The 10,811-nt window shown below is 44.6% G+C and overlaps 1 protein-coding gene across 1 annotated transcript in view; it reads left to right on the top strand.

The window, feature by feature from the left end:
- The first annotated feature begins 446 nt into the window (after nucleotides 1–446).
- The window catches only part of ANKRD9 (ankyrin repeat domain 9), a 28,299-nt gene continuing 17,934 nt past the window's right edge, over nucleotides 447–10,811 (top strand). Inside the window, exon 1 of the mRNA XM_078660216.1 lies at nucleotides 447–597. The gene's annotated coding sequence lies outside the window, so the exon portion shown is untranslated. The remainder of the gene's footprint in view (nucleotides 598–10,811) is intronic.

Below are 10,811 nucleotides of genomic sequence, written 5' to 3'. Positions count from 1 at the left end.
ATATTGTAACATTTTAGCATTATTTATTTTAAATGTACATCAAGCGACTCTACTCACGGCCTTCCTCGGTGACACTTACTGGTTAGTTTAGCTTGAATTGTGTCCAGGTATTATCGTGAAACCAGCATCTTATTTAGAGCAGCGCTATGACTTATCAGATCTGCATTATGCCGCATTGCTTTCGGCCGGTACAGGTGCTGCTGTCTTCCCTGTTTACACGTCGTCCCCGTGCAGGCCTCCCTTCTTGGCGGTTGCCCCCTCGAGGCCCTTGCCCCTCCCTCCTGTCACTGTCGGAATGCCAAACACAGCACAACTTTCTTGGAACTTTGCCCTTGTGTGACGCACTGTAATAGAGGAAGCCGGCCTCCCTCTTCGGCCAATCACAGGCGAGGGCGCAGCCGCCAGCCAATTGCAACTACCCAGGCTCCTGACGACCTTCAGGGTTCAGGGAATGAATAAAAGCGATCCGGGCGAGCAGCAAGTGTTTGCCGGCGGGAGAAAGGAGGTACCCCCGGGAATCCCCGGACGGAGGAGAGGAACGCAGACACCACCTCTGGGCACCCGCGACGGAGGACAAGAAGCATAACCAGGAGCAAGGTCAGTCCACAGCAGCATGTGTCTAACTGGAGCTACATGCTTGTACACGAGGTATTTCATTGTGTGTGACTGGTGCGCCTCTGCGTACACGGGGAAATTCCATGATGTTGACTGGTGCCGCCCTTCTTTAGTGAGGGTTTCTTCGGCACGTATGCGTGACTGGCTGGGCTGGTCGAAGATGGCGAGGTCCATTTCAGATTTTAATTAATCAAACAAATAAAAACAAATTGAATTGAATCATTTCAGATTCTTATAGAGGCGCCCGCACCTGCTATTCCCTTTCCCCGCTCCAGTACATTATACAAATATGTATAGATCCCCGTTCCTTTCATTCACTCTATTTCACTGTCACCTTTCGTTCGTACCGTTCTCTTCCTCCATGTTTCTTTTCCACTCTCCCCTTCTCTTCTGTCTCTATTTCTCTCTCACTCTCTCTCTCTTCGGGTCAATCTTTATACACCTGGCAATGTTCTCCAAGCACTCTCATTTCCACCACCCTCTTTTCCTCTCTTTAACTATCTCCCCTTTACTCTATATTTCGTGTATTGTACACATTAAGGATTGCTCCCCAGAGGGACCTAAGGTATAATGTACAAAAACACTTCAGGAAGTGCGTTACTATAATTCATAGTGCTCAAAAGGTCTAAGATTAAAAAAGTGATGCACTAATACATGTCTGTCAGCCACACACTCATAAGTCCCGCTACTACATCATCTTTCACTTCTTTCTCCCAGTTTTCCTCTTTCTCCCACACTGTCCTTCGCCGATTCCCACTGTCCCCTCTTTGATGTTCATCATACATACCTGGTCCCATGGAATAACGTTGATTAAATGGCAATGGTAAATGTTTTCTTCCAAATAGCACAACTCTGCGTTCGGAATACCTCTCGGAAAGACAATTATTTTAGCTTCACGGATAAGTCAGTGAGTGTTACACAGTTTTTTTTCTCTGTCATGTGGTACTTGCAGTTGTGGTCTTCCCTTATAAACACTGAATTGATGGTAGCAAAAGTCAAGGTAAAACTCACACAGACTCATGGGCCAGGCAGCTAGAGATCTCCGTTGTATTAAAGGAGCCCTTTAAAAGTGATAGCATGGCAGGCTTTTCCTGCATTACCCCTTGGCAGTGTAGAAACGATTATCCCTTGGTGGAAAAATATACGATCCTTAGGTTAAATACTCAATCTCAAAGTACACAGCAAAAAAGTTTTTAAAAGTTAACAGCCCATGTGGTAGATCTCAAAAAGTCGCACATACAACAATTGTTTGTTATATTCCTAGAATATATGCTTTTATTATAAAAAGTCACAGATATCACGACAATGGTTAAAAAACGCTATAAAACCAAATACAGTAGCTTTGATCTCAAATTCTTGTACAGTTAAAATCATGTATCCTATAAAAACCTTAAATTTATATATTTCTAATCATAAAAGTCTCCAACACTTAGTCATTCTTTAATAGAGGCGTACAGTTTGTCAAGCATGAGCACCCAGATGAAACACACGAATCCGTTTACTGCAAGTCACAAATACACTCATGAGTTTTTTAATGGACTAAACAACTTTGTTAAATGGGAAAAGCGAAAAAGTTATGATTTCTTATGTTGTTTCCTTGAAGGCAGTCAAAGGAGTTGAGATTGTCAAATACAGAAGCTCACATCTTTATTCTGTGGGTCATGCGTCAACACTTTAGGCTTCATTTGTAATCTTATTTTGCACATTGTGGTTGAATTTTGATTTGAAATAGAAATGAATTAGGAGTCTGAATTCACAGAATATTTTTTACTGAGTCGGGATCTGTAGATAGTTCCACCTGCAAATATATTTCCGCCTGCAAATACAAGTTGTACTGTGGATAATTGATCAGTAGGCTAGATTGTAGTTCTGAATTTACTCGTGGGGCAGGAAAGGAGGGTTTAAAGGTGATGATGGCCACCCTGGAAACAAATATTAGACTACTTGCGTAAAAGGCGTGAATGGGTTCCTCAATGGTAGGAAATGAAAGGGAACACTCTCATCTTTCATGGGGGTTTAAAGGAAGAGGTTTCTCCAACTGGATTTTTATTTTACTGGTGCACAAAAAAAGTAAAGCAAAAAATCTGTAAATGTACACTTCTGCCTCATTGACAATTGACAAGGGCATGTTTAGATAATTAGCAGTACACATGGACTTATGCGACTTGCATACAATTCCTGGAACATATGAGGGGATCTTTGTGAAGTCAGAAATCTCAGTAAATCGTAGCCAGAAAACGACTATGCATAGATTTCCACATCTTCTGCAAGGCCTTTGAAGTTGGCCTAGATGGCATGTAAATTTCACCTATTGCACAAAGTAGAACATGATTTATATTGTCGGTTTATTTGGAAGTAGCATATTGTCTGTGTCTTTAGTGCTGTTTCGGTGAGGTGCTCTGCTCCTGCATGTTCTTATGTATTGTAAGGTCAGTGTGCTTAGATACTGTGTCTTTATTGAAGTTAGAGGGTGGCTCTTACGTAGGCTGTGTTTATTCACAGTCTGCGCATTCAGTGGTAGGTAGGTGTGGCTCTTATGTAGTCTGCTTATTCATTGTGTATTCTGTATTAAGTTAGTGCGTGGCTCGTATGAGGTCAAGACATTGAGTGTGAGGCGTGGCTCCTATATATTGTGTGCCTCTGTTCACAGTCTGCACATTCTGTGTTAGCTTAGGGCCATGATATCAAGGGTTGCATCCCGTTTGCACCACGAAATGGAGTGCAAAAGCGACTCAACCCTTGAAATGCGATTTAACAAGCCACGCAAGGCCAACTTGCGTGCCCTAGTGACTTGATAAATCCAAAGTAATGCACCATAGAGCAAATAGCTGCATTACGATACTCTGCCCCAGGGAGGCGTTCCATGGGTGGTGCATGGGTTTTCCCTCGCAAAACCTATGGAATTTGACGTACTCTCAGATTTACCATAAGTGGTAGACATGGGAATGCGCCTAAACTGCTATGCGTCCCCATGAGGCGCAACGAGGAGAAATGTGTTTATTTCTCCTTGTTTTTTTCCGCTTTCTATGTGTGATGCAATCTGCAGCACGCATAGGGAGAGGAAAATGCCTTAGGGGATTGTTTTTGTTCAGGAAGGTGCTCCTTCCCCGCACAAAAACAATCCCGCTAACAACACAGGTACTGTTGCACCTGAGTTGGCGCTAGGCAGCATATTGTGCGCCTGTGCTGGGAAAAGGCAGGAATGCGCCATACAATGTTAAGTACCCCATCATGCAGCGCAGCAAGGTGACTTGCTGTGCTGCGTGATATCATGATAAATATGCCCCTTAGTGTGTGGCGCAGTACGCACATTCAGTGGTAGTCTTTAGCGCTTATGAAGCGCATGCTTATTCAAAGTTAGTGCAGTGTGAGGGTCTGATTTACAGTAGGACACTGTATGGTTTTGAGCAGTGTCTGGGTATACCTTGGGGGCACTAGTGCCAGCAGATCTGAAACAGTTTGCTGACACTGAGGGAAGGGATGAGGGGTGCTGAGTGAGATGCTATCAGAACTATCATGTCTGCCTCTAGGAGGGCGTTTGTTTTTGGGGGTACTGCACATCTGTTGCTGCAGGGGGGGGGGTCTTCCAACCTCCGAACCTCTGAAGAACCCGTTTGTCTGTGCCTTCCGGAAGCAGCTGTATTCTGTTCCCCGTCTGAACATTGGAGTGTAGGTCTAGAAATGCTCCCACATTTTCAAACGCAGACTAGTTTGGTATTCTAACTCCAGCCCCTGAATATTAGGCGAAGTGTCTTTTTAAAGGCAAGACTGGGGAGTAAAAATGTAGTGCCATCAATTGCATGCGTGCATACCGGTCAACCTTTTGTCTAAAAAATGCGGGTAAAGTCAGGTGTTGAAGAAAGTTGGCACATATGGGTCAATGGGGAAGAGCCGCGTTTTTAAAGTTTGAAAAGCAAGTTACTCTTAAAGTCTGTTAGGGCATTTTTTTTGTCTGGCGGCTAAATAGAAGTAAAAAGCAGGTGACACCTTCCAAATACGGGTGTTGACAGTTGTGTGTACACTATCTTTGTATGTACAATGGAGGATGTGAAGAAATGACAGATATGAAGCTTCAGCAGAGACAAAATGTTGGCTGTAAAACCAAATTAAGTGTGAAGTTGGAAGGTGCTTACTAGATGGTGTCTGAATAATTTATTGTGAATTGGCATTTAGATGTGACAAGATCTGCCATTAGGATGGCACTGCATCGCATTTTGATAGTCCCAGGGTATTACTTTCCAAACGTTTCCATCACAGATCGGTTGTGTGGAAGTTTATATTCCGAGTAGTCTGTGTTACAGTTTTCAGAAAATGTCAGGTTGGGTGAGACTAGAGGGCTCTACCAGATTTCTCACATATTTCCTCTAGTGTTACAGGTGCCCATTGCCCAGCAACTGAGAGGCTTGCATAGGATAAAGAGTGAGAAGTCTGACAATTGGCTAGGGGTGGCATTCTATACGCCTCCAAAGAATGAGACGAGCGGGGATGGGGCTGAGACAGAGACATGATACTGCGGCTGAGGTTGGGAGCACGGCCAGACCCAGTCGGGGCCAGACACGATAGACCGGTTGAATCGCCAGGTCCTGTTTCTGTGAGGTATGTCAGGCCCTAGCAGGTTCCCCTCTCCTGGGACTGGCCCAGTCCTGCACTTTAACACCTAATATTGTGCAGAGTGATCGAGACTGTGGGCCATGTGGGTCGTTCGACCGGTTTGTGATGCTGACTGACCATGTGTGAAGAATAAATAAAGGCTCTTCGTGTTCTGGTTCAGCCTGGGGCAGACGAGGTTGGAAACAGGCCACTCTTACAGCTGGTATCATTGTTCTGACTCTGTGCAGGATTAGGGGGTAGGCAAAGAATCCCTTAGGATTAGGAACATTATTTTTATTTACTTAGGTTTTTTTCTGTAGTGCTAACATTTAGCTTGGAAGATGCAAGCACCTCACATGCTCGAGGAGAATCATTCAGTTTCTTAGGTGTAAAACACTGGTATGTTATTGTCGACTCATGGAGAAAGAAATACATTGTTGACATCAACAAATATGTTTGAGACTTATATTTTCTTGAAAAAGTGGAACTTTTCTAGGATACTGTTAAAAAGCTACAATTAGTAAAAGAAAAACTTGCACTGGGGCGGGGATCCACTTTTTGAATATAATCACGTCTTTGAGCACTCTCATATCTCAGAGGGGCCAGGCGAGAGAGTAAGATAGCGTGGAAAATGGCGGGAGGGAGGGAGAAGGTTAGTGTGAAGTATGGTACCGGCTGTATAGACTTGACGTAGCAGTAGAGGTCCAAAAGGGTTATGTGTTCCATACCATACATGATTATATTCGCCCATTCTTGTGGCTTCAGGGTGCCCCTGGATAAGTGTATTCAGTCTGAGTAGGCCGAAGCCCTTAGGATAGCGGAAATGCAACTGTGTTTTTGGGTACCCCATTTGATATTGATAAAAAACTGGATGTTTGAATAGAGTGTCGTTCTAGCCACTGAACTGTAGCGTGACCTGTCCATCAATGTCAATCTGCTGAATATGCTTAATAGTGGCACGATGCCCAATAAGCTGCCCTCAGCCTGTAGAGTAGTACTTGACTGCTGGCATAGGCCCTCAAGTGCATAAGAGGGCCTGGTAAGTTGACCCAGGAGTGTCCCCTGTGGCATGGCACTTGGTTGGCCCCAAATCACATCCTTGACAGGATCCGGACCATGAGATCTGATAAGCTTGTTTCCTTTCCAGTAAAGAATTGGCTTGGTAGTTTGGTCTGCCCTGTTCCCATGATGCACTGGGCCAGGGTCAGACTAATTTGCATGTAGCCAGGTTCTGAACTGGGATGGTGCAGTGAGCTAAAAAACGGTGATGGATCAAGCCCTGATCTTTTGACTGGGTAGGAGTGTTCTGCTTAACTCAGATACTCTGTCCATCACCACCCCCTTTTGAATCGTTTTGGCCACCACAAGTGTGGAAGGGTATGCTCAGATGTGAGTCCCTTGCTCACTGCACCATCAGGATTCAAGCAAGCCGGGCCAAAGACGGCTGTAATGCCCGAAACCGGTCCCCGGAAGCTTGTTTCCTTTCCAGTAAAGAATTGGCTTGGTAGTTTGGTCTGCCCTGTTCCCATGAAGCACTGGGCCAGGGTCAGACTAATTTGCATGTAGCCAGGTTCTGAACTGGGATGGTGCAGTGAGCTAAAAAACGGTGATGGATCAAGCCCTGATCTTTTGACTGGGTAGGAGTGTTCTGCTTAACTCAAATACTCTGTCCATCACCACCCCCTTTTGAATCGTTTTGGCCACCACAAGTGTGGAAGGGTATGCTCAGATGTGAGTCCCTTGCTCACTGCACCATCAGGATTCAAGCAAGCCGGGCCGAAGACGGCTGTAATGCCAGAAACCGGTCCCCGGAAGCTTGTTTCCTTTCCAGTAAAGAATTGGCTTGGTAGTTTGGTCTGCCCTGTTCCCATGATGCACTGGGCCAGGGTCAGACTAATTTGCATGTAGCCAGGTTCTGAACTGGGATGGTGCAATGAGCTAAAAAACGGTGATGGATCAAGCCCTGATCTTTTGACTGGGTAGGAGTGTTCTGCTTAACTCAGATACTCTGTCCATCACCACCCCCTTTTAAATCATGAGATCTGATAGGCATATGGAAGTTGGGGAATGTGTGCGACCTATGTATGAGTGGAGGACTGGGTGGTTATTCTTATTATTTTACTTGGAGCTGAGCTATCCTTGGGCAGGGGCCCCCGGCTCCCCATAAGTCAATTACGTTAAATAGGTTGCACATTCTGTATACAATTCAAATGTTAAATGCTACATGCTATTTGTTTTCTGTATCTTATCCCTCATCACTCAGTCTTGGACTCCTCTTCGGAATATGGGTAGAACTTCCCACACTGTACTGTATTATTGTTTCTTTTCAGATATTTGGTTCCTTAAGAACTGATATCCTGTATCACTGATTATGTGCTGATATATGTTCTTTTTCCAATAAATATAAACAACAAGAAGAGTTGGGAGATGCTCTGGTAGGAGACCATAAGAAATCCTTTAGTGAGTTAGGGATTAAATTGAGCGTACATAAATCCTATTGCTATTTATATCTACAACTGTCAGTGCATAATTGGTAAAAGAAAAGTGCTGAGATGCAAAGGTTTGCTCAGAAGCCCGCAGCTGGCACTATCGAAAGCCGGGGTAAGTACCAAGGCTGCATAGACTTCATTCCACCTCATGTCTCTTTAATCTACCACCAGAAACTCCCTGCTTTTTTGTCCCACTCTTGCTTGCCGGCTCTTTTTCATCCCTATTTTCTCCATTGTCACTATTTTTCTTTCTTTCTCTCCCTCCTTCTCTCTCTTGCTCCTGAACATAGGCTAATGAGGAAAGTTACATGCAGCACAAATCAGTGCTGGTGGGTCCCATCAGCAATCACTGGCACAAATTAAGCACTGATACATACAAAAGTGCTCAAACAGCCTAACCCGAGTTTAGTCTGTTAGAGGCTTAACTAATGATTACTGAGTTGGGGACAAAATGAGTTTCAATGGTTTATCCTATGATGATAGTTAAGGCACCAGACAAGGAATGCTCCAAGGGAAATTGTCATCTCATCTATGCTATGTCTAATTCAATTTTTATATTTACAGAGAATATACCACATGCCTGAATGACTATAGAGAATGGAAAGAGGTTTCTCGCCCAGTTGTCTTAGGGCCTGATTACAAGTTCAGCGATCCGGGAACCAATGTACCTGTGGTTGCGGTCCGTCCTCTGCGAGTTCAGTGATCCGACCGCCGTATTACGAGATTGTTAGATTGCTTTTGCAAAGATCGTTGGCACTCTGCCAGCCATCTGCAGACTGCCACGGCTGCTGTAGCGGAAAAGCAGCTGCCATAGGGGGGTACTGAGAAGATCACCGACATCCGTATTATGAGATGGCGTTCCAATGAGCCGACCACAGCAGTCCTACTGTGTTCTTCAAGTCGGCGGAAATGGGGTACATACTCACCCCTTTCTTGTCAGTTTGATGTGGATCACTTTCTTCAGGTCCCTCCTTCACAGCAGCATCTTCACCCCGAAGAATACGAGACTGTTTGCGGCGATATACAGGTAAGTCTGTTTTGTACCATATACCTATTGACTGGACTGCCCGCATATGGGTAAGACTCTGGCAATGGGTAGGTGGAATTTTTCCACATGTATCATGCATATGTGTACATTTGACACAAGCGCAGTCGAAATATACACACAGGCATTGATAAATATGGAAAACCATTGACTGCCGTCAAGAAGACCACTACTGGCCCCATGGTCCACTCTTAATACAGTGGTCGGAAGACAGCCCGCACTGCGGTCTTTTAGAGATCGCAGCGTCCGGGCGGTATACCGCCAAACTTGGTAATCCGGTCTTAAGTGTCATGTACACAGATAGGAAAGTTTTTCCACTCAGCCCTGTGAGTATTAGCGATACAAAAGGGGATGATGGACACAGGTTTTGGCCAGTACAGTGTACTCTCTACTACGTATAATCTCATAGGGTACTCCAATAGTTTATCGGGATTGCTTTTGATGGTTTGCATGATGCCTAGGAAGGTACAGTTCCCAATAGCCTAGTCCCTCTTGTTCATCCTCTCTGTCGCTGAGCGAGGGCTTGTGGATTATTAGAAGCACAAGTCTCGTCTGGGGTGGACATTGAGTTGTCCCCTAGGATGGTACTTTTGGGTCTGTTGAAGGATCTTGGGTGTACACGGGCACCTCTGAGTTTAATTACTATGGGTCTGTTAGTAGCTAATAGAGATGTAGCTAGGCACTAGATTCAAGCATATATTCCAGGCCATAGCAATCACCACTGCTCAATAGATGCAGTTTCCCCTATGTCATGTTATGTGTCTATTTATATCAAATGGAAGTAAAATGTTGCTAAAAAGAAGGGGGGTGTGATGTGGCATAAATGTTTTGGTAAAAGGGAGCGGTGAGAGTAGGCGAAAGGAGGGTAATAGAGTTCAGTGAGAGGGAGGCTCGAGCAGAATTAAGTTGTCTCCACAGCAGGTGCTCTGTCAGCATATATATTTTTGAAGAAGAAAATGAGGGCCCTTGCAAGATCTCTTGTACCTAATCAAAGGACAAATTGTGGGTGGGGAAGAAAGCAGAGCACAAAATACAGATGAGATATGGCACCAGCAGAGTTTGGGTGGTCTTGCTGAGGCAGGCGCGTGCAGTCGGAATGCATTTGTTGATTTTTAAGTTCTCTTTTAAGGTCAGGTTTGACAGCACAGTTGTTTGCATGACATATTGTCACCAATGCATTATAATATATGCATGGAGTGGGCTTTGCCTCCGCCCTGCAGGAGTGTCTCACTCTCACTTCATGGTATTGGTTGTTTGGATGTATCTTTCCCGCTTCCATTACAGTGCAAACCTTACACTGTCCGCGCACTCTGAGCAGTAAGCTTTCGCAATAGGATTGAAACCGTTATCTACAGGTAACACTCCAATCCCAGCAGTTGTATGTTCTAGGCCCCGGTGTGTCCTATGATGGGAGATTGTGATATAAATATTAAATAAATGCAGATCTCTAAAGAAGTTGCAGTGACACATTGTACCCATAGAAATTAGGACCTCTATGCTTCGGGCTACACACAAGTGTACACATACGCACCTCTTTGCAGAAGATGTACTAACCAAATGACCTCTGTCCCTGGAAGACCTGAATATTATATGGAGATCTCAACAGTAAGTGCATTAACCTGCGGAGAGGTGCTGCTCTTATTGAAATTGTTAGCAAAACAAAAAAAAGTTAAGAACGAAATTGAATTGATCTCTGCTACTGGTAATTACTCAGTGGTACACTTCAGTCCATTGTTTTTAGCCCATGTTGTACTATTCAGGGGCTGCCAGGCTATCATTGGTCCCCTAAAAATTCAGATCAGTTCTCCCATCTCTGCCTGCCTCCAAACCTGCCCAATCGTTGCACTTGGCCCCAACTGTCCACCAACCAAACCATCCTTTGCCCACGAGCACACACTCTAGTTGGCTATAGCAAGCTGCAGTTTATTAATCACATCATAAATCATTGATAAAAGCTGCAAATCACTCGTCATATAACCCTAAATCATTGATACAACCATAAAGGAGTGTTGCCACTCTGATGGAAATTCACTCGTCACTCAGTGTTTGACTGGACTGTGGATTGAGTGCAG

This window comes from Lissotriton helveticus, chromosome 9 (genome assembly GCF_964261635.1).
Source record: "Lissotriton helveticus chromosome 9, aLisHel1.1, whole genome shotgun sequence".
Taxonomy (NCBI): domain Eukaryota; kingdom Metazoa; phylum Chordata; class Amphibia; order Caudata; family Salamandridae; genus Lissotriton; species Lissotriton helveticus.
Note: the sequence above shows the minus strand (reverse complement) of the source record. Positions and strands in the feature narration are given on the sequence as shown.